Raw genomic sequence first — 26,205 nt, forward strand, 5'->3', positions numbered from 1 at the left:
CGGGTTGGTTCGGACTGAGTGTCTGGACCGAATTTTAGCTCAGGATGATCCAGCTCGACACAACCAAGATCGGTATGACTCGGGTTGGCATTGGGACAGTGTTTTAGCTTGACATGACTCAGTTCGATAGGACCTTGGTTGTGCTCGGGTACGAGCTCGATAATGAAGTCGGCCACTGCTTGGCCTTTAATTGCTGTTTGGGGTTGATACTTAATATCGAACTGACCGAGCTCGATTGCCCATTTCGTTAGTCTCCCTGACACTTCAGTAGCACTTGGCGGAGAGGTTGATTGGTTGGAACGATGATGGTATGGGCTTGGAATTACGATTGTAAGTATCGGGATGAAATGAATAGGGCCAGCGCCAACTTTTCTATGTCTGGGTACCTGGTCTTGGCAGAGACCAGGGCCTTATTGGCGTAGTATATTGGGAGTTGTTTCCCTTGTTCTCTAATCAGGGCCAAACTAATTGCTGCCGTTGAAACTGCCAGGTATAGCGGTAATGGTTCTCCTTATTCTGGCTTTGAGAGCAATGGTGGTGACCCCAGGTACTGTTTGAGTTGCTGAAAGGCGAGCTCACATTCTTTCGTCCACTCTATCCTCTTCTTCCCTTTCAATTGCTTGAAGAAGGGAAGACATTTGTCTATAGCTTGGGATATGAAGTGGTTTAGCACAACTATTCTTCCTGTAAGGCATTGGACTTCTTTTGTCGTCCTTGGCGAGCTCATGTCGAGTAGAGCTCGAATTTTATTAGGGTTCACTTTGATTCCTCTCAACTGACCAGGAATCCGAGGAACTTATCAGATCCAACACTGAAGGCACATTTGCTTGGATTCAATTTCATCTGGTATTCCCGAAGGATCATAAACATCTCTTCGAGGTTAGAGATATGGTCTACAGTGTTAATGCTCTTGACGAGCATGTCATTAACGTAAATTTCGATGGAGCGCCCGATTTGGCGGGCAAACATTTTGTTGACGAGCCTCTGATACGTGGCTCTGACGTTCTTTAGTTCGAAAGGCATGACCTTGTATCAGTAGTCCTTTGTCGGTGACGAAGATTGTCTTTTACTTGTCATACGGGTGCATTGCAATTTGATTGTAGCCTGAATAGGCATCCACGGAGCTTAGTAGTTCATGCCCGGCCATGCTATCAATGAGCTAGTCGATCCTGGGGAGAGGGAAGCTATCTTTAGGGCAGGCTTTGTTCAGGTTGGTGTAATTAACACAGACCTGCCAATTCCCATTGGACTTTTTAACCAAAACTACATCGGCTATCCAATTCGGATAGTAGATCTCCTCGATGAAGTCGGCCTTGAGGAATTTTTTGACTTCTTTAATTATGGCGTATTGCTCGTGTTTGAACACCCTTCACTTCTGTCGGATTGGTTGATGGTCGAGGTCGACATTCAACATGTGGACCATGACTTTTGGGTTGATGCCGGACATATCCTGATGAGACCATGCAAATACATTGGCATAATGTTGGAGGAGGCTCATGATTTCGTCTTGTAGCGGTGGCATTAAGGATGACCCAATCTGCTCCGTTCGAGTTGGATCTGAACCGTTCAGCGGGACGAGTACAAGGTCCTCCACAGGACACCCTCTTTCACTTGAATCTTCTCGGGGATCGAGGGAGGTGATCGCCATTACTTGTTGCTGGGTTCTTAATGCCATGGTATAGCATTGCCAAGTTCCCTGTTGATTTCCCCTGACCAGTTATGCACCGTACTCGGTAGGGAACTTCATCGCGAGATGGTACGTCGACACAACGGCCCGCGGAGTGTTGAGCGAAGGTCATCCAAGAATGGCATTGTAGACGGACGGGCAGTCTACCACTAGGAAGTTGATCATGGTCGTTATTTGGTTATACCTGTCCCTAGCTGTGACTGGGAGCTGGATCGATCCTTCTGATGTGACCTTGTCTCCCGAAAACCTGAGTATGAGAGTTTTGACGGTTCAGAGTCGAGGTCTACCAACTCCCATCTTGTCGAATGCTTCGGTGAAAAGGATGTCTGCCCAGCTTCCAATGTCCACTAGGATACGGAACACTCTGCGGTTGGCTATTGTCACAGTTACCACGAGTGCATCGTCATGGGGGTGGTGAACACCTCGGGCAACGAGCATCCTCTTCGATGAAGGTCAGATCACAAGGTGTTACCTTCTGCTCTTTCAGCGGCTGATGCTTCTGGCGTGGGCTTTCCGAGCTCTATTTGAGTCGCCTCCCCCAACAAGCCCACCGAAGATCGTATGAATTTCCCCGAATGGTTTGTTGTTGATTGGTTGCTCGTTCTTCCTTTTTACTAACATATTCGTCTAGGTGCCTGTTATGGATGAGAGCTTCGATTTCCTCTTTCAAGTTTAAATAGTCGCTAGTTGAGTGGCCGTGGTCTCAGTGAAAATGAAAGTACTTTCGCTTGTCTTGTAAATCCACGTCTGATTTCATCTTGTTCGGCCATTTGAGGATACGTTTGTCTCTGACTTCCTGAAGGACCTGCTCGACCATTGCATCGAGGTGGGTGTATGAACTGAACCTACAATCAGGTCATCTGCTTGAGCATTGGCCTCGCTATTGGTCGAGGTCGGTTCCTCCTTGGGCCGTTTTTCCTTGGCTGAGCTTTCCTTGCACCGAGCCTCTCTCCGCAGGCCAACGACTTCCTCCTCGTTGGCGTATTTCTGGGCTCTGTTGAGGAGGTCGGTCATCGTTGTGGGAGGGCTCTTGTCGAGCGAAAAGAGAAATCTTCCTTCTTTCAGTCCTCCCATCATGGCAGTCAGGGCAATATCCTCCGAATGCGCTTGCACTTGCATCGTTTCTAGGTTGAATTGGTTGATGTAGTCATTGAGTAGCTCACCTTCTTTCTGAACGATGTGGAGGAGATGGGAAGCCGATTCGAGGCTTCCTTTCCTTCCGATGAAGTTGGTGATGAAGGCTTTACTGAGCTACGTGAAAGAACTAATTGATTACGGTTTCAGTTGTCGAAACCATTTTCGAGCTGCTCTTGCCAGAGTTAGTGGAAACGCGCGGCACATGACTGCGGTTGATGCACTGTACAATTCCATCCAAGCCCTGAAGGATTCTAAGTGCTCGGCAGGATCAGTGGTCCTGGAGTACGGGGTGATCTGACGCATACGGAACCTTGGTGGGAGTTGCGCATGCATGATGTTGACAATGAACAGAGGCTCGGTTTCTTCTAGTATTGCCTCCACCGAGGTCGGGACATTTGATCGGTAAGTTGGCCGTATGTCGCCAATCTGACCTCGTAGGTCATTGAGCTCGGCTTCCCAGGGGTCGCCGCTTTCAGCTATGGCCTCCACGGCTGCCTTAGGTGCCTTGTCGTTAGGTGCCTTGTCACACTTTTTTTCGTCTAACTCGTGATGCTTGAGAAGGTACCGGCCTTGATGTTTCGTGCTGTCGGCTCTCGTGGGAATCAGCAGGTACGTCGAACGGCTCGAGGAGCTCTTGAATCGTCAGTCCCACCACTGGCTTGTCCCCTTGTGTGGGGTGGGGTTGTAGCCGTTTCAATAGCTACTTTATAGAATTCATGTTATTATTCAACATCTCAACTTGTTGCTCGAGAGAGATGAGTCGTCCTCGATTCTGAGATCGTTGCGCCGGCCCTATGGGCGCGGAATCAGCCTGTAGCTGGGAGGAATCCCGGTGGCTGGCAGATTGGTCCGGCAGCGCGAGATCGGGCGCAACAGAGGAGGTGGGAGCCTTCTTCTTTCCCTTCACCATTGTCGAGATATGGTGGGATGAGAACGACTTTCAATGTCATTCCCACATACAGTGCCAAATTGTTGATGCAGAAATTTGGTTAACCCCTTCTGGACCTATTTACTTGTGCAAGGAACGGACAAGGAAGACCTTGGCTAGTGCAGGGGACCCTCCGATGCCTAAGTCAGGAAAGGGATCTGGATCTAGTTGACGATTGAGAGTTTAAGGCTAAAGATAGTGCATACCTCTCACCATTACTGGTACCTCTACTTATAGTTTCGGAGAGGCGGTGGTGTAGAGGCGATCTACCTACTTAGTAGGTGTGTATTGTAGAGGGGTTCAAATCCTGGACTAGTAGGAGGATGTTCTGAGATCCTTGGCGAGGATTTCAGGATTCTGAGCGTGTCACAAATATCCTCCGAGATCTTTGGTGAATACCTCGGGCGGATCTTCCTTGGATGAGGCTTGACTCCTCGGAACCATCGAACCATCAAAGACATGCAGTGGGAGGCTGATGTGGTTTTGGCCGACTTGGGCATGCTGACCTCGGCATGTCGACCCGGGCTTGCTGATCCGGATAACGCCGACCTGGGTCATGCCGACCTGCCTTCCTAGTCAATTAGGAAGACGGGCTCCTGACGAACTCTGGAGATCTTGGAGTCGACGGAGGTGGTGCTCTTGCGGGCATGTCACTTTGTAGAGTTGTACACGAGCAGACTTAGCTTGGTAACTCACTCGACTCGGCTCGAAAAAGCTCGACTCAGCTCAGATCGAAACGCTGTTCGAACAGAGTCGAGCCTTTTTTTGGGAGCTCGGAACAGTTCGAGTCGAGTCCGAGCTGGACCTAGCTCGACACAGCTCGACTCGGTATTGAGCTCGACTCGACTCGACTCGGATCAAATTTAAGTGGGTATATAAGGTTTTTTTTTATAAAAAAAAAACCCTCATTTCGCCCTACCCTACCCAGCAAGCAGCAACTCAGCCCTAACCCATTTCTTCGCCCAAATCGTCCAAATTGCCCTACCCAAACCCAAATCGGTCGTCCGTTCTCCATAACCCGACGAAATCCCTTCTTCCAACATCTGTCTAGACGATCTCCTCTCTTTGGGTGAGTCATCTCCTCCACTCTCCATTTTTTCCGGCGAAAACTTGGCTCGAACTCGGCTCGCATGGGACCGAGCTGCTGGCCGAGCCGAGCACGAGTCTCTGTTCCAAGCTCGAAGGCCAAGCCAAGCCGCGCACGAGCTGAGACTCGAGTTGTCCGAGTCGAGCACGAGTTGGGCAAATCTCAGCTCGACTCAACTCGTGTACACCTCTATCGCTTTGTCACAGATTGAGAGTTGGGAGCGGGCCCTCATAGGATCCGAGCTTCATGTTAGTCTTTCGCAAGGCTGAACTCACAAGGTTCCGACTTGACCTTTCATTATAGGTCAGTCCATTTTTTCCCATAACATATATAAAGTTATAAAACAAATCAAATAATTAATAATGTCTAATTGAAACCACAGTCACAACTCACTAGTAACTTAAATAAAAGAAAAGAAGTCACATCTCACGAGTATGAAAAGAAATAAAAATTCCACAGGTTAAGAGTATTAAGTACGATATAGATGTCATCTATACAAAGAGGGGTTTTCTGAAAACCCTCTTCCAAAACCCTTTTTATTTTTAGTTTTAAAGGTTTTTTAGTGTGTGAGCTTCACATCAACTTTAACAAAGGATTACCACCATTTTAAGTGAAAGTAAACATAAAAAGGTTTGGTTTTAACTTTAATTTTTTAGGGTTTTTTTTTAAAAATATTTTTATGTTGTGAATTTTACACAATTTTTAGAAAACAAAACTTAAAAAAAGAAAAGAAAAAAAAACAATGTAACATATGTTACAAATGCTACACACTACATAGCTGTAGCATACACTACGACCCCTGTAGCGCATGCTATAGAGGATTTACGATATTTAGCTACGCTACATAGCGTACACTACTGCTATGCTACGAACACAATTTGAAACAATGAAATCAGCTAATCTGAATACTAATGATCAGAGTGATCAAGGATCATAATGATCCAACTGCCCGATCGAAGGATCCACACTATCCAATAGTCTGATCATCATGTCATCGTGATTCAATGGTCAAAACTCCTTAAATAAGTAGCTCGCATGCATCTTCCTGGTGTAGGGTCTTCAAAGATGCACAATCATGCATGTAGAGTCTTTAAGTCCTTAGTGCGGCCCACCCAGGCCCATGTACAAGTCATCAAGCCAAAGTGAAGGTTGGGCCAATCTCCTCCTCCTCTGGTATGCTCAAAATGGCCAAATGTTCTCATCACCTACGCCACGTGTGCATTGTTGGGCCCGCCTCGGATTACGCCAATGATAGCAACTTCCAAACCATGTATCTCAATGGGGCGTGCCGCGCGAAGTTGGAATCGTAGTGCCTACGCGGTTGCCAAGGTATAGGTCTAGAGTCGTTGCGGTACTAAAACAAGGCTCTCGATTGGTGCTTGCCGATCTGATCCGTCTGGAGCGTGCTTGTAAGACCCGTGTCCTAATCCTTACTGTTCCGTTGGCTTCCGCGGTCCTTCCGGTCAAATTCTGTCAACCTTCGTACCACACCTGGTGTTTGCACACGATCCTAGGCCAGGTTCCGCGCACCGATGACGGCTTGATCCGAAAGTTGTATCATAGCGACCGCTCCGTCGCTGCGATTCCAACGCCGCGTCTTGTGCGTCAAACCGACGCTTAGATCATAAGTTGGGGACTATGCATTATTATGACCATGGACCGCGTATTGCGGGGCCCACCTATTCCATGTGGCACTAATTTCTAGGAAATTATGAGAATGATGTCATCACCCTACCCTAGCTATAGTCACCCTACCCTAGCTATAGCCACCCTACCCTAGCTATAGCCACCCTACCTACCCCTATCCCTCTTACAAGCATTTAATGCTAGCCACCCTCTCTTACAACTCATCATTACCTACCTAAGCTACTCTCCCTCTCTCTTATCTCTCCCTCTCTCCTTTATTCCTTCATATTTCTTTCAAGCAAAAAAAAAATCCATACGTGAAACCCTCTCCCATTTCTCCCAAGCTACTTGTGTGGCCCACCTTTCCCACCCCTTCATCTCTCATCTCAACCATCCATTTCCCATCTTCCTCCATCAAAGAGTAGCACAAGGAGCTAAGGAAGCCAAGGGAGCAAGAAGATCAAGTGGTGGGTGTTGGATAGGATAGTTTTTGATGTTTTTAAGATGGGCCAAGTGAGGCCAACCGATCAATGGTTTGGATCTCGCTTTGGACCCTAAGATGTGGCCGATGGCCCACTTGGATCATCATGATCATTCCATGACGGGGCCATCCTCCATGGACCCCATCATGATGTTTATCTTCTTGTATAATTAGGGTCATCTAGACCGTTTAATTTGGTGGAGAAGGGATCTCCACCGTTGGATTTAATTTTCATGGGCCACATAAAAGGGGACCCACTTGATGTATGATTTAGTGCAAGGGAGGGCCCATAGTGCCGGGGTCCCTCCATCACACGGTCTCACTCTCTATCTCTCTCCCTTTTTATTTTATTTTTATTTCATTTTATTTTATTTTGTTGTAAGATGATGAGGTTGTGTGGCCCACTTGAATGGACCCCACCATAGGGTATGTATTCCATCCAAATCACCTACAAGTGGGGCCCACTTTGTGTGTAATATCCACACCATTTTCCATGAGGTGGCCCACCTAAGCAGGGCCCACCCCTAATTTATTTTCAAGACGCTGGACGTTTTGGAAAAGAAAAAAAAAAACATAAATATTAGCTTGCCACGGGGGTTGTCCCCTCATGTAGGCCCCACCTTGATGTATGTATTAAATCCACACCATCCATTCCCTTCCCAAGCCCTTTTTAGCCGTTGACCTGAAAGAAGGGACCCATCAGACCTTTAGGCGGGCCATACCATACCAAAAGGTGGTTTTCACCATTGAAACCTCCCCTGATGGGTTGTACACTGGAATATGTCCAATATTGGACTTGTTTTGCTCGTGGTGAGCCATGGAAGAACGCTGGACTGAGTATCAACACAGTAGCCGTTGCTGCTGTGTGTCAGAAGGCAGCAGCGCTGCCTGCGCCAGCAGCGTCCGGGCGGACGGACGTACCAGCAGCCCTCACGGCTGTAACCGTGGGCCCCACCGTGATGTTTATATACCATCTAAACCGTGCATAGGGTGGGCCACTACCTGACGTGGGTCCACCCCAAAAATCAGCTCGATCCAAGACTCAGATGGCCCACACCATAAGAAACAGTGAGACTGGACTTCCACCTTTGAGATCCTTCTGGGGCCCACAGAAGTTTTGGATCAGAGTGAAACTTGTTTTCACCGTTTATCTTGGCCCATGTGACCTTATCAACGGGTTGGATGACATAAAAGCATTACGGTGGGCCCCACATGGAGCCCACATTGATGTATGTGTTTCACTCCCACCGTCCGCCCGGACGGTGGACGTGGAGCCACTGTGATGTGTGTGGGCCCACTGTGATGAGTGTGTGGGCCCACTGTGATGTGTGCGTGTGTGTGTGTATATATATATATATATATATATATATATATATATAATATTATATATATACATGTATTATGTATATATATTATATACTATATACATATTATATACTACATTATATGTATATATTTTTTTTACTAATGTTGAGGCCCGTGATTTAGGCCCACTTCAGTACTTGTGACCCATGGTTGAGGCCCACTTTGATGTATATAAAAGGCCCATGGGTCGAGGCCCATTTGATGTAATGGGGCCAATGAGTTGAGGCCCATTTGATGTGCACATGGGGCCCAATTGGTGAGGCCCATTTGATACATATAAGGCCCAGGTGAGTAGACCCATTTGATGTACATATGGAGCCCAACTGTCGAGGCCCATTTGACACGTGTAAGGCCCATAAGCTTAGGCCTATTTGATATTTTATGAATCCCCAGGGTTATAGCCCATTGCAATGTACATAAGGCCCATTGGTGTGGCTCACTTAATGAATATAAGGCCCATGTGACTTGGCTAATTTGATGTATTTAAGGGCCCAATGGATGTACCTAAGGTCCATTGCAATGTGTGATCCCAAAATAGCTTATGATATGATATTTGTGGCAGTCGTGCCTTGGGAGCAATGTCGGTTTGACGTCCACATTGTAAGTATAGTGTGGTTAAATGTCCGCATTATGACTTTCCCTTGGGTCCACTGTTAGGCCCATATGTGTAGTGTGTAGGCCGTCTAGGCCCATCTTCATTATGAACATCATCCACCCCATATAACATATTTAATTCCATGATTCATGATCATATGCATCATACGTATGCTTGATATGAGAAATGACTGATCATAGCATAGCCTTCGGGCAGATTGTTTAGGGGCCCCGTACAAGGGTGTTGCCCTACATGAGCGCACGATATGCGCGAGATTGCTGCATGACTGGATAGTGTGATTCATGCATTCGCATTGTGTGATATGGTTACTGTACGCCCTAGCGACATCAGGGCCGTAGCCTCCACAGACGCATCGTGGTTGGCAGGATTGGATACCGGAAATACTGTTCTACATGGGGTGCGATAGATATCCCTGGGTGAAAGTCCCTAAACCCTTATGGTACCAGGAGGTTGCTCCAACGTCTAGACCGAGTGGATGCATGAGCGCTGATTGCCGATTACCAGACGGTTGCGCTTTCCACTGTGTCGTGGTCGGTTGAAAGGGGGTGCGGCCTTACCCGCCCGAGAGTAGGGGGCAATGCTAGGCTGAGTCTGACCAGCTCGAGGAATGGGTCCGCTATTGACGAGCCGAGCCCGATATTGGCAGGCGGATAGTGAGGTCTTTTCCACTCACCTTATTGCGCGCGATGGGGCGGCAATCTGGCTTGGAGTGTACTAGACCCCGGTGATATTCCAGATTTGAGCCGTATTGACATGTGGACTTAGATGAGAATTTGTATGCTTGACTTGCATTTTACATTGCATGGCCTTGGTATGGCCGACATCATTCTTGCACCGCATGGCCTTGGTACGGCTAATGGGATTCTTGGCATTCATCAGCATGTTCCGCATTACTCTGATACTGCATAGCTGTATTACCACCTTGAGCATACACTTTCACCACCCTCTAAGCTTTCTATAAGCTTATGACCACTGATGCGTGTAGGTGACGGTAGGATGCTGAGGCTTGGACGCGTGGCTGATCTTCTCTTGGAGTTTTGGTCTATCTTCATTGTATTTCCCTTATGCTCATTGTACCTGTAAAGTTTTTGATTATAGTGGAAATGTGATGAATGTTTTTGGTTGTGTTTGTGGGTTATGCCTTTGGTTATGCTTATTACGAATCAAACTGATGTGGAAAATCCTCCTTGTAGCATTCCAGGATCGGAACCTGGCGAATGGGCGTCGGGAGTCGAGAATGGGGTTCTACGGAGGCTGTCGGCGCCAGATTCGGCGATCGGAAATTTTGTGAGCCGGTTTCCGAGTTTGGGGCGTGACAGAAGTTGGTATCAGAGCATAACTCGGGAATAACCAAAAACAACATTACATATCTGCTATGAATGATTCAAGTCCTAAGTTCGGGTAGCCTAGCGATCCTTTATTACCGATCCTTAACGAGTGTGCCTTCGAGAGTTTCAAAGTTGATAGGCACCTTCGCTCTTTTCTGTAGGATATGGCGCGCAGGAGAGTGACCCGATCGACTCCCGCTCCACCACCTGCGGCTCCCGCACTACCACCTACGATCCCTGCTCCTCCACCCGAGATCCCTACTTCCCAACCTGAGGATGCCGCCCATCTACCAGGGATTCATGCTGCCCAGCCTATGGGTGCAGCTCCTCCACCAGAGACCGGTACGGAGCCGACCGTATCTGTGAGTGCTTCTCAGTTACAGCAGATGCTGCAGGCTGTGACGGCCGCACTTCAGGGGCAGGGCAGACCCCCAGTTGTTTCACCAGCACAGGCTGAGCAGGAGCGCTCGAGTGCCCTCCTTCGAGAGTTTCGACGCCTTGATCCTCCGCATTTCCAGGGTGAGCCAGACCCGACCGTAGCTGAGAGGTGGCGCGCCGATGTAGAGAAGATATTTGAGACGATGGGATGTGCGACTGAGCGGCGAGTCCGATTAGCCGCATTTCTTCTCCATGGTGAGGCTGAGCACTGGTGGATGTCAAGGATGGCTCAGCCCGATTTTGTTTGGACTTGGGAGGATTTTGTGGATCGGTTTGACCGAACAGTATTTTCCCGATCACATCCGACGGCCGAGCGTTGGAGTTTGAGGCCTTGGTGCGGGGCGATATGACAGTGGCTCGATAGCGCTGTCTAGATTTGCACCTTATTTAGTGGATGATGAGGAGCGGAGAGCCCGCCGATTCGAGGCGGCTTGCGTTACGGTCTTCGAGGCCGTGTTATTGGGCACGAGCTCCCTACCTTCGAGGAAGTGGTGCGGAAGGCCCAGATTTTTGAGGTGAGTGGGACGGCTCTCGGTCGATCGCGGTCGGAGGAGGGGCCGGAAGAGGCGAGCTCCTTCCCGGTGATACGCAGCAGAGTCGACCTCAGCAGAGGCGCACAGGTCGCCCGGCCTTCCGAGCGCAGAGCACTAGCAGCACCTCCGGCACCACCTCAGAGGTTCTCCGGCACTTGTTTTAGGTGCGGTGCGGCAGACACCGTATGTGGGAGTGTCCTCGTCCCCAGCAGGAGAGAGGTCCACAGCAGCCTCCACCACCGCGGCAGCAACAGAGACCCCCACAGCAGCAACGACAACAGCAGCAGCGACAGCAGCCTCCACCACCGAGACCACCTCAGCAGCAGCATCAGCACCAGCCTCCGAGGCCGCAGCAGCAGAGGCAGCAGTTTCGACCGCCTCAGCGACAGCAGCAGCAGCAGCATGCTCAGAGAGGACAGGCACCTCCTCAGCCGACTCAGGCTCGCTTCTATGCGGCCCAGCAGGATCCTCAGTCATCTGGAGGAGTCGTTGAGGGTATACTTCTTGTATCTACATGCATTGCACGTGTGTTGTTTGATTCTGGTGCATCGCATTCTTTCGTGGCCGAGAGTTTTTGCCGATTGACTGGTTTACCGTTGGAGTCTGCTCGTGAGGGGTTGACAGTATCGACTCCCTTGGGGAAGACTGCAGTGTTGGGCCGATTTTGCTTGTCTTGCCCCGTTCTGGTTGGGGATATGTTTTTGCCTGCCGACCTGTTTGCTTTGCCTATGTCCGAGTTTGATGTCATCCTGGGCATGGATTGGCTTGCCGAGTATCACGCCATATTGGATTGTTCCGCGAGGACAGTCACGTTTTGTATACCTGGCTTGCCGCAGTTCCAGTTCATTGCTGAGCCCAGAGGAGAGTCGTTGTCTTGTTTGATGTCTTGTGCCATAGAGGAGCCTTTAGCGGTAAGCGTCGACCAGTTGCCTGTGGTTTGCGATTTTCCCGATGTGTTTCAGGAGATTCCGGGATTACCGCCTCGTCGACTCACCGAGTTTCAGATTGATCTCGTGCCCGGTACTGCGCCTATTTCAAAGGCCCCATATCGTATGGCACCGTTGGAGTTGCGGGAACTGCAGAAGCAGTTGGACGAGTTGCGCGAGTTAGGCTTTATCCGTCCGAGCAGTTCGCCGTGGGGAGCGCCGGTACTCTTCGTGAAAAAGAAGGATGGCTCGTTGAGGCTCTGCGTAGATTACCGCGAGCTCAACAAGGTCACGATCAAGAACAAGTACCCGCTCCCGAGGATTGATGATTTGTTTGATCAGCTGCAGGGTGCACAGTTCTTTTCGAAGATTGACTTGCGTTCCGGTTATCATCAGATTCGGGTCCGAGAGGAGGACATTCCGAAGACAGCATTCAGGACGCGTTATGGTCATTTCGAGTTTCAGGTCATGTCCTTCGGACTGACCAATGCGCCAGCAGTGTTCATGCAGTTGATGAACGAGGTCTTCCGTCCGTATCTCGATCAGTTTGTTGTAGTCTTCATCGACGACATTCTGATTTATTCGAGGACTCGTGAGGAGCATGAGCAGCATTTGGAGGTTACATTGCAGACCCTCCGCGCACACCAGTTGTATGCGAAGCTGGAGAAGTGCGAGTTTTGGCAGGAGGAGGTGAAGTTCCTCGGTCACGTGGTGACGAGGGAGGGTGTCGCAGTGGACCCCTCGAAGGTGGAGGCAGTGCGTCAGTGGGGCCAGCCCACGACTGCGTCCGAGATCCGTAGTTTCCTTGGTTTAGCGGGCTACTACCGGCGTTTTATTGATGGCTTCTCTCGTATTGCAGCCCCGTTGACCAGGTTGACCCGGAAGGGCGCAGAGTTTATTTGGAGTGACGCCTGCGAGCGAGCATTTATGGAGTTAAAGGACCATCTGACGTCCGCTCCTGTCCTCACTCTTCCCTCTGGGAGTGACGGATTTATTGTGTTCACCGATGCCTCGCATATTGGTTTGGGTGCTGTCCTGATGCAGCACGGTAGACCTGTAGCCTTCGCGTCTCGCCAGCTCAAGATCCATGAGCTGAACTACCCCACGCATGATTTAGAGTTGGCTGCAGTTGTTTTCGCACTAAAGGTGTGGAGACATTATCTCTATGGGGTTAGGTTCGAGCTCTTTTCTGATCATAAGAGCTTGAAGTACCTCTTCTCACAGTCTGAGTTGAATATGAGGCAGAGGTGCATGGAGCTCTGAAGGACTATGATTTCGATCTCCGGTACCACCGGGCAAGGCGAACGTGGTGGCGGATGCCCTCGGCCGTCAGCCACGAGGCCCAGTGGCGCACATGATGATTCGGGAGTGGCGGATGCTCGAGGATATAGCGAGTACGACTTTGAGTTTGGCTTGCAGTCTTCTATTGTGCGGTTATCGAGACTGTCGATTCAACCCTCTCTTATCGCAAGGGTGATCGAGGCTCGGCAGTGAGTCGTTACGGGATTACCGAGCAGAGCGGCATCGAGAGTCGACAGTTGCGATTGGTACAGATGGTGGACTTCGCCTTGAGAGGCCGATTATGTGTCCCGGTTTTCTGAGCTACGTAGAGATCTTATGGACCGAGGCACATCGATCGCGGTTTTCTATCCATCTGGCTCGACGAAGATGTACCATGACATGAGGCGCGTATTTTTGGGCGGGGATGAAGCGCCGGATCGCCGGCTTTGTGGCGAGTGTGACACGTGCCAGCGTGTCAAGGCCGATCATCAGAGACCCCCTGGTTTATTGCAGCAGTTGAGTGTCCCGATGTGGAAGTGGGAGCACGTGTCGACAGATTTCATTATGGGCTTGCCGAGGACTCAGCGCGGTCATGACGCCATCTGGGTTGTCGTTGATCGACTGACGAAGTCGGCACATTTTATTGCGATACGTGCGACTTGGCCTTTGGACCGGCTTGCGAGATTATTCATCGAGGATATCGTGAGACTGCATGGCGTTCCAGTCTCGATCGTTTCTGACCGAGACCCGAGGTTCACGTCTCAGTTTTGGAGGAGCTTCCAGAGAGCGATGGGTTCTGATTTGCAGCTCAGCACCGCGTACCATCCGCAGACCGATGGCCAGACCGAGAGGGTCAACCAGATCCTTGAGGATATGCTTCGGGCCTGCGCGATTGATTTCGGGGGTAGCTGGGATGAGCATCTGCGATTGGCTGAGTTTTCATACAATAACAGCTATCAGGCGACCATCGGCATGGCTCCTTTTGAGGCACTATATGGCAGACCATGCAGATCACCGAGTTGTTGGACCGAGGTTGGAGAGCGTCGTCTCTTAGGTCCCGAGCTTGTGCAGGAGACGTCAGAGGCTATTGATATCATCAGGCAGAGGATGCGCACAGCTCAGAGCCGGCAGAAGAGTTTTGCTGATCGTCGGCGTCGTCCCTTGGAGTTTGATGTAGGGGACCATGTGTATCTCAAGGTCTCGCCCATGAAGGGCGTAGTTCGATTTGGAGCGAAGGGCAAGCTTGCCCCGAGATTTATAGGACCTTTTGAGATCACTGGGCGCATTGGCGCCGTGGCCTACCGGCTTGCCTTGCCATCTCAGTTGTCTGGCGTCCACAACGTTTTTCATGTCTCCATGTTGAGGAAGTGTGGGTCAGACATCGTTCCTGTTATCGATTGGCAGCCGTTAGAGGTTCGTGAGGACGCTTCCTATATTGAGCAACCAGTCCGTATCCTTGATCGGAAGGAGCAGGTCCTCCGGACCAAGGTCATTCCGTTGGTGAAGGTTCAGTGGGGTCACCATTCTGTTGAGGAGGCTTCTTGGGAGCGTGAGGCTGAGATTCGAGAGCGCTATCCTCATCTCTTTGATGATTGATTGCATGTTGTATGTTGTCTCTGATATTTATATGGCGATGCCTTGCTTCCTCTTCTATTATGATTTATGTTTCCTTGTGTTGATTGTTTAAATTTCGAGGACGAAATTTTTATTAGGAGGGGAGAGCTGTAAGACCCGTGTCCTAATCCTTACTGTTCCGTTGGCTTCCGCGGTCCTTCCGGTCAAATTCCGTCAACCTTCGTACCACATCTGGTGTTTGCACACGATCCTAGGCCAGGTTCCGCGCACCGATGACGGCTTGATCCGAAAGTTGTATCATAGCGACCGCTCCGTCGCTGCGATTCCAACGCCGCGTCTTGTGCGTCAAACCGACGCTTAGATCATAAGTTGGGGACTATGCATTATTATGACCATGGACCGCGTATTGCGGGGCCCACCTATTCCATGTGGCACTAATCTCTAGGAAATTATGAGAATGATGTCATCACCCTACCCTAGCTATAGTCACCCTACCCTAGCTATAGCCACCCTACCCTAGCTATAGCCACCCTACCTACCCCTATCCCTCTTACAAGCATTTAATGCTAGCCACCCTCTCTTACAACTCATCATTACCTACCTAAGCTACTCTCCCTCTCTCTTATCTCTCCCTCTCTCCTTTATTCCTTCATATTTCTTTCAAGCAAAAAAAATCCATACGTGAGACCCTCTCCCATTTCTCCCAAGCTACTTGTGTGGCCCACCTTTCCCACCCCTTCATCTCTCATCTCAACCATCCATTTCCCATCTTCCTCCATCAAAGAGTAGCACAAGGAGCTAAGGAAGCCAAGGGAGCAAGAAGATCAAGTGGTGGGTGTTGGATAGGATAGTTTTTGATGTTTTTAAGATGGGCCAAGTGAGGCCAACCGATCAATGGTTTGGATCTCGCTTTGGACCCTAAGATGTGGCCGATGGCCCACTTGGATCATCATGATCATTCCATGAAGGGGCCATCCTCCATGGACCCCATCATGATGTTTATCTTCTTGTATAATTAGGGTCATCTAGACCGTTTAATTTGGTGGAGAAGGGATCTCCACCGTTGGATTTAATTTTCATGGGCCACATAAAAGGGGACCCACTTGATGTATGATTTAGTGCAAGGGAGGGCCCATAGTGCCGGGGTCCCTCCATCACACGGTCTCACTCTCTATCTCTCTCCCTTTTTATTTTATTTTTATTTCATTTTATTTTATTTTGTTGTAAGATGATGAGGTTGTGTGGCCCACTTGAATGGACCCCACCATAGGGTATGTATTCCATCCAAATCACCTACAAGTGGGGCCCACTTTGTGTGTAATATCCACACCATTTTCCATGAGGTGGCCCACCTAAGCAGGGCCCACCCCTAATTTATTTTCAAGACGCTGGACGTTTTGGAAAAGAAAAAAAAAAACATAAATATTAGCTTGCCACGGGGGTTGTCCCCTCATGTAGGCCCCACCTTGATGTATGTATTAAATCCACACCATCCATTCCCTTCCCAAGCCCTTTTTAGCCGTTGACCTGAAAGAAGGGACCCATCAGACCTTTAGGCGGGCCATACCATACCAAAAGGTGGTTTTCACCATTGAAACCTCCCCTGATGGGTTGTACACTGGAATATGTCCAATATTGGACTTGTTTTGCTCGTAGTGAGTCATAGAAGAACACTGGACGGTGTGGATTCACTGGATGTGGACCCCACCTGTAAAATCTGCGTTTTTTTCAAAAAAAAAAAAAGAGTAAAATCAACACAGCAGCCGTTGCTGCTGTGTGTCAGAAGGCAGCAGCGCTGCCTGCGCCAGCAGCGTCCGGGCGGACGGACGTACCAGCAGCCCGTGCATAGGGTGGGCCACTACCTGACGTGGGTCCACCCCAAAAATCAGCTCGATCCAAGACTCAGATGGCCCACACCATAAGAAACAGTGAGACTGGACTTCCACCTTTGAGATCCTTCTGGGGCCCACAGAAGTTTTGGATCAGAGTGAAACTTGTTTTCACCATTTATCTTGGCCCATGTGACCTTATCAACGGGTTGGATGACATAAAAGCATTACGGTGGGCCCCACATGGAGCCCACATTGATGTATGTGTTTCACTCCCACCGTCCGCCCGGACGGTGGACGTGGAGCCACTGTGATGTGTGTGGGCCCACTGTGATGAGTGTGTGGGCCCACTGTGATGTGTGCGTGTGTGTGTATATATATATATATATATATATATAATATTATATATATACATGTATTATGTATATATATTATATACTATATACATATTATATACTACATTATATGTATATATTTTTTTTACTAATGTTGAGGCCCGTGATTTAGGCCCACTTCAGTACTTGTGACCCATGGTTGAGGCCCACTCTGATGTATAAAAGGCCCATGGGTCGAGGCCCATTTGATGTAATGGGGCCAATGAGTTGAGGCCCATTTGATGTGCACATGGGGCCCAATTGGTGAGGCCCATTTGATACATATAAGGCCCAGGTGAGTAGACCCATTTGATGTACATATGGAGCCCAACTGTCGAGGCCCATTTGACACGTGTAAGGCCCATAAGCTTAGGCCTATTTGATATGTTCTGAGGCCCCCGGGTTATAGCCCATTGCAATGTACATAAGGCCCATTGGTGTGGCTCACTTAATGAATATAAGGCCCATGTGACTTGGCTAATTTGATGTATTTAAGGGCCCAATGGATGTACCTAAGGTCCATTGCAATGTGTGATCCCAAAATAGCTTATGATATGATATTTGTGGCAGTCGTGCCTTGGGAGCAATGTCGGTTTGACGTCCACATTGTAAGTATAGTGTGGTTAAATGTCCGCATTATGACTTTCCCTTGGGTCCACTGTTAGGCCCATATGTGTAGTGTGTAGGCCGTCTAGGCCCATCTTCATTATGAACATCATCCACCCCATATAACATATTTAATTCCATGATTCATGATCATATGCATCATACGTATGCTTGATATGAGAAATGACTGATCATAGCATAGCCTTCGGGCAGATTGTTTAGGGGCTCCCGTACAGGGGGTGTTGCCCTACATGAGCGCACGATATGCGCAGGATTTGCTGCATGACTGAATAGTGTGATTCATGCATTTGCATTGTGTGGTATAGTTACTGTACGCCCTAGCGACATCAGGGCCGTAGCCTCCACAGACGCATCGTGGTTGGCAGGATTGGATACCGGAAATACTGTTCTACATGGGGTGCGATAGATATCCCTGGGTGAAAGTCCCTAAACCCTTATGGTACCAGGAGGTTGCTCCAACGTCTAGACCGAGTGGATGCATGAGCGCTGATTGCCGATTACCAGACGGTTGCGCTTTCCACTGTGTCGTGGTCGGTTGGAAGGGGGTGCGGCCTTACCCGCCCGAGAGTAGGGGGCAATGCTAGGCTGAGTTTGACCAGCTCGAGGAATGGGTCCGCTATTGACGAGCCGAGCCCGATATTGGCAGGCGGATAGTGAGGTCTTTTCCATCCACCTTATTGCGCGCGATGGGGCGGCAATCTGGTTTGGAGTGTACTAGACCCCGGTGATATTCCAGATTTGAGCCGTATTGACATGTGGACTTAGATGAGAATTTGTATGCTTGACTTGCATTTTACATTGCATGGCCTTGGTATGGCCGACATCATTCTTGCACCGCATGGCCTTGGTACGGCTAATGGGATTCTTGGCATGTTCCGCATTACTCTGATACTGCATAGCTGTATTACCACCTTGAGCATACACTTTCACCACCCTCTAAGCTTTCTATAAGCTTATGCACGACCGTTGCGTGCAGGTGACGTTGGATCGCAGCAGCGCTGAGGCTTGGACGCGTGGCTGATCTTCTCTTGGAGTTTTGGTCTATCTTCATTGTATTTCCCTTATGCTCATTGTACCTGTAAAGTTTTTTATTATAGTGGAAATGTGATGAATGTTTTTGGTTGTGTTTGTGGGTTATGCCTTTGGTTATGCTTATTACGAATCAAACTGATGTGGAAAATCCTCCTTGTAGCATCCCAGGATCGGAACCTGGCGAATGGGCGTCGGGAGTCGAGAATGGGGTTTTACGGAGGCTGTCGGCGCCAGATTCGGCGATCGGAAATTTTGTGAGCCGGTTTCCGAGTTTGGGGCGTGACAGTGCTAGCATCAGAAACCAAGTGTACGAACAATCTTACAGCGACACAGATCTCACAATTATGCATTTTCACCTTTTTGCTTTAGAAAAATCTCATATTAGAAGGGGACATCGATGAGATCTTAAAATAGGCACTAAAGTGGGGTCTTGGATATTTATCTCTCTTATTCTTGAGATTAAACAATCTATTGTACATTTTGGAGCTAGTCTTTGTTTAGTGTTATGGATGAGTTAACAAGACATTTACAAGAAAAGATCCCATCGTGTATATTGTTTGCAGATGACATAGTTTTGATCAGTGTTCGAAATATCGGTATCATGCAATGTATCGCAACCTTGGGATATAGATACGTATCGGTTATTGCACGGGATATATCGTTTGTGTCCTGTAATTTATCGCACTTTTTGGGAAACATAGGGAAACATTGGGAAAATGGTTGATTTTTTCAATGAAACTTCAGGGATTATTAAAAAAGACCTTAATACACACTTTTAAATCATAAAATCTCAAAAAAGAAGTGCACATAATAGGTTTCCTTTGTATAGGGTCCTAAGTTATGCGCTGTCTGATTGAAAAAAAAGAAGCAGTTAAAGCTTTGGATCAAGCTGATATTTGTGGGGTCTCTTCATCCAGGTTTTTGTGACCTTACCAACAAGTTGGATGGCGAATAAAAATTCTAGTGGACCCCATGAAGTTTTAATGGTGGGGATTCAATTACTACTGTTAACTGTGTTATGGTCCACCTAACACCTGGACTTGCTTCATTTTTGGATCATGCCTGAAAATGAGCTTTCAAAATGGATGGATAGTGTGGATGTAAGGCACATAGATTACGGTGGGCCCCACAATTAGGGATCCACCGAGTGAATCCGAGGATCCACCAAAACAACGCCTAGAGTGGACGCACATTTACTTCGAAATCCTTTCCTTGGAAGTTCCCGTGCTGAGAACTTAGATGGGACCCACCATGATGTTTTCGATGAATCCACCCCGTCCATATGTTTGGCTTGATCATTTTAGGACATGCAACCAAAATTGAGCCTGATCTAAGAGCCAAGTGGGCCACATGAGAGGAAACAACAGAGAATGAGCAACTACCATTAAGCCATTCGTATGGCCACAAAAGTTTTGTATTAGGCTAAGATTTTAGTGTTTTCAGTTCATCCCAGTGGGAATGACCTTATAAATGGTTTGGATGTCATATAAACATCAAGCTGAAGCCCAGAAAGGTTTCAATGGTAGCCAGTTTTCCCTCTCGTATGGCCCACTTGACTCATACATATGTCTCAATGTTGGCCACATGTCCTAATATGATCACACAAAACGGATGGACTGGGTGGATTCATCACAAAAAATCACAGTGGGTTCCAAAATCAGTGTCCACCCTAAGTTGGGGCAGTCCCCCAGTTCGTGGGGGAGTGAATTACGTGTTACACGGGGAATAGCTTAGTAGGTGTTACCCCTATCGTGTGGCCCACATGGGTGATATTTCTGTATATCCATGTCGTCCATCCATTTCTCCAACCCATTTGAGGATGGGGTTCCAAAAATTGTGCAGATCCAAATCTCAGGTGGACCATACTAATGGAAACAGTGGTGATTGAGTGCCCCACCATTAAAAATTCCAAAGAGACCATTGTAAGGTTTTGGTAATTTTTATTTGCAATCATTGATAATGTCAAGAAGATTGGATGAAGGGAAAATAAAAAGATCAGCTTGATCCAAAACTTTTGTGGCCTGCAAAGTTTTTAATGGTCATTCATCACCGCTTCTAGTGGTATGGTCCATCCGAGATTTGGATCTTCTTAGGGTTTGGTATCACATCCTAAAATGAGATGGAAAAACAGATGGCTGGCATGGAGATATAAAAAATACATCAAGATGGGCCCCACACGGTTAGGCTAACACCCACTAAGTTGTTCCCAGGGCAACAACTAATCCGCTCTTAGTCCGCTGCACACGGACGAGCGATGTGAGTGGGGGACCTTGACCGTGGGCTACACCCTGATGCATGTGTTGTATCCACACCATCCATCCATTTGGATAGATCATTTTAGGGCATCAACCAAAGAACGAGGCCGATCGAAAGCTTAAGTGGATCCCACCACATAAAACAACGGGGACAATCCAGCCACCGTTGAAACTTAGAACCTTCTTAGGGCCAATCATAATATTTATTTGTGATCTAACCTATTCATGAGTATAGGAAGATATGGACTAAGTACAAACACAAATATCGACATGATCGAAAACTTCCGTGGCCCTCGAGAAGTTTTTAATGATAAGCGTTCAATCCCCACTATTTTTTGTGATGGGGTCCACTTGAGTTTTGGATCTGCCCCATTATTTGTCCCATGACCTAAATTGATACCTAAAAACATATGGAGGGAATGGATATAAAATATATACATCAAGGTGGGCCCCATTGTAAGGGTTGTACCGTTTTAAATGCACCTGAGTCACATCAAATCCACTACTTAGTTGAGGAGAGCGAGCTGACGAAACGCTCGGCCTCGTCTTCTTCTCCGCAGGCTTCGGAAGGTCTCGCGATTTCGAATCCGTTCAAAAGCCCAAAAATCTCGCCCGAATTCCATCCCTTTTTCAAATCCCTCCCCAAATCCCCATAACCTCAGCATGAATCTGATTTTTTCCAAAGAATTTCTCTCTGGAAGAAAAAAAAAAAGGGTTTTAAGGTTTTTTTACCTGATCCAGCTCGACATTTGGCCCACCAAATTTGGTCGAAGGCGATTACCTAATACAGATCTTTCAGGTAAGAGAGATTTTTTGATATTTTTTATATATATATTTTTTTCGAATTTGCGGGAGAGTAGCAAGGATTTTGCCTCATATCATTGAAAATGTTGCTTGCTTTAGCGTCGGTATCGCACAATATTTCACGATATCTTGCGATATATAGGTGATATTGCATGATATTTTGAGATATCTTGTGATATATCGCACGATACACAGTATTCCCTATATATATATATATACACCTGCGCACCAATTCGCACGGAACTGGTGCGAACTTTTTTGAGAACCCATCATACGTGATGTGGATCCAAAATCTGAACCGTCCATGTGAAGCAGCACCTCATGAAACCCTCCAGGCCCAAGTTTTACTTTGATCCTAAACTTTGGTGGGCCATGAAAATTGAAAACAGTTTCCTCCCTTGATTTGCATTTCTCTTTGTTATGGCCCACCAGAATTTTAGATCAAGGTGAAAATTTGCCCCTTGGGGTTTCATGGGATTCCTCATCACATGGACCGTTCAGATTAGACACCCATGACACGTGTGCAAAGGTGTGTAGGTGCACAGGTGAGCATGACTCTCTCTCTCTCTCTCTCTCTCTCTCTCTCTCTCTCTCTATATATATATATATATATATATATATATATATATATCTATTTCATTTCCGAGCGAGTTTTACTGAGTTTCGTATTGCTAACTAGCGATAACGATAATTATATCGGCCGATAGTATCAATGTTACAAACACTAGTTTTGATTGATAAGACAAGGGAGGGCATGAACACAAACTAGATCTATGAATGGGTGCTTTAAAATTCAAGTATTAAAATCAGTCAGACTAAACCATAACATATGGAACACAATTTTAGTAACAAGAGGAGTGGGAATGAGGAATTATTTAAGATTGTTGACCAAGAAGTTTCCCGAAGTGATCACTTCTGATATTACGAGTCGATAATTCATGAATCATGAGAGTGGAAAGATTGAGAAAGGAGTTGCCATAGAATCCAAGCGGGTGGAAAAAAAAGGGGAGATGTGACTCTATGGTTTTATGTGATCATCGTGTACCACTCAAACTAATAGGGAAATTTAATAGGATAATTATAAGACCAACCATGCTTTATAGAACAAAATGTTGGGTAGTTAAGGACAAAATATTTGTAGGATGAATATACAGCTGAAATGAGGATGTTGAGATAGATGAATGGCAAGACAAGGAAGGATAGAATTAGAAACGAATGCAATTGAGGGAACTTAGGAGTAGCAACAAGAGGTAATAAGATGAGGGAAAGTGGATTTGGATGGTTTGTTCATGTGCTACAAAGACCAAGAACTGCGCTAGTTAGGAGTGAGATGGTACAAGTTGAAGGCTCTAAAAGGGTAAGGGGGAAGCCCAAAAAGACATGGGTGGAGGTAGTATGAAACAACTTGATGACCCGTGGTCCAACTAAAGTTCTGATCTTTGATATAGAGTGGAATGCAGAAAAAGGATTTGTGTAGCCAAACCCAATTAGTTCGGATAAGGCTTAGAAGAGGACGATGATGAAGATGATAATTTAATTAGGCTGATGGCTAGGATTAGGTAGCTTTTGGGTTAGTTTATAAGGTTATAGAAGGGCTTTTTGTCAGCCACATGGGCAGATTATGAGTTACAACCATGATCTGCCGTAAAAGCCGTTACGGGCCTGTGAAGCCGTTAAGTAAAGGTAACGGTGGCAACTGTTACACGTTATGGACCCATGAAGGATGTAATGGCTGTTATGGAAAAAAGGACCCATAAAGGCCGTTACGCCCCTGGTAATGGCCTAATGCAGGACAATTAACCACTTGCTCTAAAAGCTCGAACTGTTAGAGTATGACGAATTAATTCCTTTATCTCATAGCCTAGGCCCCACATCTCATGGGTTAGGACCTTGGCCGAACCCCCCTCGTGGGCCCCAAATCAAACGGTCCGCCCACCCCGAGTGTGTCCCCGCATCCCACAGGTTACCCCACTTGAGCCCGGTGTGAAATGCGCATTAATCACACTGGGTGAGGAGTCCTGAACACGAGACTTTCCCCATGGGCCCCGCCCACCCCGAGTGTGCCCCTGCATCCCACAGGCGACCCCACTCGAGCCCGGTGTGAAAATGCCCCTGCATTAATCACCCCCTGTGAGGAGTCTCGAACACGAGACCTCCCTCTCTGATACCAATTTGATGCAGAACAATTAACCACTTGCTCTAAAAGCTCGAATTGTTAGAGCATGGCGAATTAATCCCTTTATCTCGTAGCCCGGGCCCCACATCTCATGGGTTAGGACATCGGCCGAACCCCCCTCGTGGGCCCCAAATCAAACGGGCCGCCCACCCCGAGTGTGTCCCCACATCACATAGGCTACCCCACTCGAGCCTGGTGTGAAATGCGCATTAATCACCCCCGGTGAGGAGTCTCGAACACGAGACCTCCGTCGTGGGCCTCGCCCACTCCGAGTGTGCCATTGCATCCCACAGATGACCTTACTTGAGCCCGGTGTGAAAATGCCCTTGCATTATGGCCACAATGGCCCGTTATGCCCCCCATAAAGGCTGTAATGGCCCCGTACCAGTCCATTACGAGACCAATACAGGTTTTCTTTTTCAAAAAAAAAAACCTTACAGTGGCTGTAACAGCCATTATAGCCCGTATCGTAAAGGTAACGATAGTGACCATTACGGCCACCATTACCTTTATGGTATACCTTGGTTACGATCCTTTTAGTTAAGTTGAAACATCTAGCCTTGTTTAAGATGAATGATTAAGTGTTTGTGATTACTGGAATTTATCCGTAGTTGCTGGAAATTGTTTAGATGCCGGAAATAGATATTAAAAAAAATCCTGGCAATCAATACTAGTTACTGAATTTTGGAGTTTATTTGCTGATTTTTTAGAGGAAGTCCTGCAATGTATTTTATGTTGTGCAATAGACGATAGTAGTGGGCTATCCTATACTTACCATATTGAAGGCTGCAATTGGTCGGGACCATTCAATCCCTGATCGATTTCTTAGTTGTGCTCTAAATAACTCCCAAGTGAGGATATTATCATGCCTGGCATATTTTTGTTTTCATTATTATTGGTTATATGTTGTGTGTTTTTTGTCCTTTCTTTCTTTCCTTTTTAAAATTTTAAATTTTAGGGTAAAGTGGGTAATGCGAGGTCATTTTTACACTGGGCTCGAGTGGGGTAGCCTATGGGATGTTGGGACACACTCGGGGTGGGCGGCCTGTGTGAGGCGGGCCCCACCTGTGTGAGGCGGGTGGCTCGTGTGAGGCGGTACCATTTGATGTGGGGCCCACGAGGGGGGTTCGGCCGAGGTCCTAACCCTGCAATGTGGGGGCTGGGCTATACGATAAAGGGATTAATTCACCATGGTCTATCAGTTCAAGCTTTTAGAGCAAGTGTTTAATTGTCCTGCTTCAGTGGGTCAAGTAAAGACGCCCACGTTGTGACTTGTACCTACCTAACACGGGTCAGCTGCTAACCCTTGATACTAGGTCCATTCATTTTGTAGGATTTCTTTCAGGTTTGTAGGTTTTAAATTCTTAATTACTTCGTGCCTTCTGAAAGAGAGATAGGGTTTGGAATATTCCTATTTGACGTTATGAAATAGTGTGATAGATTGAATCATAAGCTTGACAAATAGAAAATTTCGGAGAAAATTTTTAGTTCTTTCATGATTTGGGATTTTATGCTAGAATTGTGGATCATATTGTAATTTGTCTTTTCATTTTTCATATATAGGTACATCAGCCTCCATACCTCTAGGAATTAATTATTAAATTCGATTTTCAAGTAGGCTCTAGCTAATCCCATTAGTTCTTAGGGTTTAACAATCGGGATTATACTTATTCATGTCATTTGTTCTGCCATTTTTAGGCGTGGAAGTTGCCCTTTGTTTCAAATTTTGGTCTGTTCTCTTTGATTCGAACCTTCTTGTCATCCTAATGCTTGCTTTTGGTCATTCAGGATATTGGAGGGTGTGACATTCAAAAACAGGAAATTCGCGAAGCAGTTGAGTTACCTTTGACACATCACGAACTATACAAACAGATTGGTATAGATCCTCCTCGGGGTGTCCTGCTTTATGGCCCCCCTGGTACAGGTAAAACCATGCTTGCCAAGGCTGTGGCTAATCACACAACTGCAGCTTTTATACGAGTGGTTGGGTCAGAATTTGTTCAGAAGTATTTGGGTGAGGTGTGTTGGAGGATTTCTCTTTTGTTTATCCTCTGTTTTCTAATGTTTTTTCCCCATACTCTTTCTCCATCACATTTTTCA

The 26,205-nt window shown here is 47.3% G+C and overlaps 1 pseudogene; it reads left to right on the forward strand.

Annotated features, from left to right (window-relative positions):
- Positions 1 to 26,205, forward strand: part of LOC131223803 (26S proteasome regulatory subunit 6B homolog) — an 83,338-nt pseudogene that overhangs the window by 52,243 nt on the left and 4,890 nt on the right.

The sequence above is a fragment of the Magnolia sinica genome, chromosome 13, assembly GCF_029962835.1.
Source record: "Magnolia sinica isolate HGM2019 chromosome 13, MsV1, whole genome shotgun sequence".
NCBI classification, from domain to species: Eukaryota; Viridiplantae; Streptophyta; class Magnoliopsida; order Magnoliales; family Magnoliaceae; genus Magnolia; species Magnolia sinica.